The sequence below is a fragment of the Chrysochloris asiatica genome, unplaced genomic scaffold (assembly GCF_000296735.1).
Source record: "Chrysochloris asiatica unplaced genomic scaffold, ChrAsi1.0 scaffold00168, whole genome shotgun sequence".
Lineage (NCBI taxonomy): Eukaryota > Metazoa > Chordata > Mammalia > Afrosoricida > Chrysochloridae > Chrysochloris > Chrysochloris asiatica.
Window position 1 is genome coordinate 1,487,460 of NW_006408686.1, and position 3,734 is coordinate 1,491,193.

Sequence of the window (3,734 nt, forward strand, 5' to 3'; positions counted from 1 at the left end):
CGCGCAAGAGGACAGTGGACCACGTGACTGCCAGGGCGGGAGAGTCGGCTTCACGGGGGGCGGGGGCGGGGGCGGGGCTGGGGTCAGGGTTCGAGTCGGGGTTGGAACGTCTCCAGCCCTCCAGGTCTGGTGCAGTGTTTTTGTCTGGCTTGTTTTTCTACCTTGATCTCTCCGGGTCTCTGTAACTGTCTCTGACTTGGTGAGTTTCTGAACTCCTTTCTCACTTTCTCTGTATCTCCCTATTTCTGTCTATCTCTCGATTGTCTCTTTGTGTCGCTCTCCCCTGGGAAGCCAAGAGGCTATGGAGTCGCTAGGATGGTTCAAGTCCCGACTCCCACTTCCTCCCCGGGTGACCTTGACTAGCCACTTCCCTCTCCCTGCCGTTTCCTCCTTTGTGCGAGTGAGAAAGAGCCCAGGAACTCTTCCTGCACCCACGGGGGGCCTCACCAGCTGTGCCTGTGGTGGGTGGGGGCGCACAGAGAAATACTAAATGTGTACCTCCCTGCTAGGTCCCTGCACCTAGGCCGGCCCGCGGGACACAGGGTGGGTGCCCATGGGATTCTGAGTGAGCACAGAAACCTGGAGATCCTGAGAGATAAGAAAAAGAGACCAATGGGTCCCCTCAGGGCAAGCCCCCTTCCAAGACTAAGACTCAATGGGAATACATGAGCAGACATGCACTCTGATTGGTGACCACGTTCATCACTGATAAGGGGAAGTGAGGGAAAAACAGCGCCAGCTAAGCCCAACAATGATCAATAGACTCCTGTGAACCCAGGTGGAGACCTGGTTGGCCAGCAGTGTGGGAAGTCCTGGGGATTCTTGGGCCCAGAGTCAGTGACATAGCCACAGAGGACTCAAGTGGAGTGTCCAGCTGATAGAAGAGAGGGCATATGCATGAGAACACCCCACACTTGCAGATAATACCCACTCGACCTGGCTTTAATGACTGGATGATCAGAGCTCAACTAGAAGAAGAAAGAAAAGGAAAAAAAAAAAGTAGAATCAGATACAATTTGATGAATTTGACCTCTATCTATGGATGTAGTAGCTCAAAAGAAGGAACACATCTTTACAGTGAGGATCATTCCCATCCCCTCCATACACAGAGTAGACAGGGATGGGCAACTTGGACATTGACTACCCAAAATGGGGGTGGGGGCCTACAAGGGCAAGAAGTGACTGGCTTACAAGCTTTCAAGAGGGAGCCTAGATCCAGAGGACATGGAGGAAGGTAGAATCTCCACTGAGTAGTATCCAGTCTGTCTGGGCAGGGCTAATGAAAGGAGATGGGGATAGGTCCCATGTGGTACAATGGTGAATAATTGTTATCAGGACTGACTGTGAGGGTTGGAAATATAAAGGTAGAGGTTTTACAGCAAAAGTAGGGGAGTGATTGACTTTGCAGTCCAGGAGCGGAGGCCCCTGGGAACATCAAGGGCGAAGAGCGGAGTGAAAGACCCTATCCAGAGAAACAGTGATGCCAGAGATGGAGGCAGAGATGATGACGTGAAGAGATGGAGCAGCTAGAGACTCTAGACCAAGAGAGGGAGAGGGGCTGTGTGCTGATGGCTGGGGAGGGGAAGGGTGCAGGCTTGCAGGGTTGATGATGCTTGGAGGGGATAGTAGCCATGGCAATGAAGCGATGTATGATCGGATGAATGTGGAGCTAATGTTCTCCCATGTAAACTATCACATAATTCACAATAAAACATTTAAAAAAAAGAAGAGAGAGAGAGAGAGAGAAAGAGACCAAAAGATAACAAGAAACTAGCAGGCCATAGACTAACCGATCAAGGCCCAAAAGGGGGCAGTCTGACTCCCCAGCACCCTCACTTTCCCCTCCCATCGAGGAGGGGCTGGTGGGCGTGTGCAGGGAACCAGCCGGGCGAGTTGGGGGCCTGACTCAGACCCGCAGGAGCTGGCGGGGAGGGAGGGGACAGAGGCAGCCCCTTCCTTGTCTTCTTTCTGGTCCCCTCCCCTCCATCTCCCCGCCCCGGGGACGGGCTCAGCGGCGCGGGGCTTTCCCGGATTTCCCTGGGGGCGGAGCCGCCTCTGGGGTTGAGTCCCGGTCAACTAGGCCCAGGGAGGCGGAGGGGGAGGGCTTTCGGACTCAGGGGGGCGGGGCGGGGCGGGGGGAGGTGGGGGCTGCACTCGGGAGCTGCCCGCGCGGCAGGCGCGGTCTCCCTGATTCTCTGAACTCCGTCCCTCTGTCTTTGGCCTCCCTTGTCTCACGTCTCTTTGTTTCTGTCTCTTGCGACCCTATTGCACCTCTTTGTCCTATTCTTTGCCTGCTTTTGTCTGTCTCCCCGGAAGCATCTATTTAGAACCTGAAAGTGGGTGTTCCAGCCCTGGGAAAAGCCTTTGGCCAGTACGGGTCTCACCTCGGTGGATCGTTTATCCGGCTGTGAGCCTCCTGGTCCCATTCAGCAACCTGTCACAGTGAAACATCTGGACTCATAGATCTAGTTTCAAATCCCACCTCCATCCCTTGCTCCATTCAGGGTGAATGGGAGTGGAACGGGATTCCAGGGCCTCTTGGAACTGCCTCCCAGCAAGAAAGATGTGGAGACTCAGAGACGGAAAGATGAGGAGAGACAGTCAGACTACCTCTCCTCCCCCTCCCCTGGGTTGCTCTGTGTCTGACCCTGCTGTTTCCCCTCTTGTTAGTTCTGTCTGAGGTAGAACATGAAATAGGCCATCCATCTCTGAAGACTCAGTTTCTTTTTCTGTAAAATGGGTGTGATGCCTCCCAGTATTGTGGCAACTACAACTGAAGGATTACCTGGCTCTTGTTCACCTTCTCGGCCCCCTGGGGACCCTCAAACACAGGGGAGGAATGTGGTATGAAGTACTACCCCATTGTACAGAAAGGGAAACAGGTTCTGAGGGGCGGGGCTTGTGGAAGTGGTAACCCACACCAATACCCTGCTGCCTGGCATTCCATGGCAGATAGTGTACACTGTCTGGGTCAAGGTAGGACTGTGGAGACAACGGTCAGCCCAGAAGGGATATTCAGGGACTGGGAAAGAGGGTGCTGATGGTTCAGAGTCTGAGGGTGGAGGAAGAGGTGAGGACTAGAAGGGTTTGAGGGAGTAGAACCCTCAGAGAAAGATAGGCCTGAAAGAGAAGCAGATGGTTGGTGGGAGAGGATCTGAAAGAGGAGGCGATGGTCTGAGGGAAGAAGGGGAGAGGCTATCTATGATGGTGGTGAGGGTCTGAGGAAGGGGGACAAGCCCTCAGGAAGAGGGTCTGAGGGAAGTGGTAAGAGACTCAGGAAGGAATGAGGGTCTGAAGGAGGGGGATGAGGCCTTAGACAGGGGACCAGGCCCTCAGGGAGAGGCAGAGGGTCTGACTGAAGGAAGAGGTGAGTGTCTGAGGGTGGAGGTTAGGCTCCGAGGGAGGAAGGGTCTTAGGCCAAGAGCACAGTATGAGAAGGACTTAGTGAGGAGAAGCAGTTCTGAAGGAGGAAGAGAGAGATGAGGGGGAAAGTAGGGGATTGAGGGATGAGGTGATTTGCAGAGGGTAAAAGGGGGAGTAGCACTGCGAGGAAGAAGATCTGAGGGTCTGAGGGTGAAAGTCATGGTCCGAGGGGGGAGGAGGAGCAGTTGGAAGAGGGCCTTCTTGGGTTGGAGGGAAGGCGAGGTGAGCCTGGGGAACCGGCGGGACCAAGGGGAGGGCAGGGCAGGGACACTAGAAGTCAGCCCCGCCCTGCAGCTGTCTAATTTCCCAGA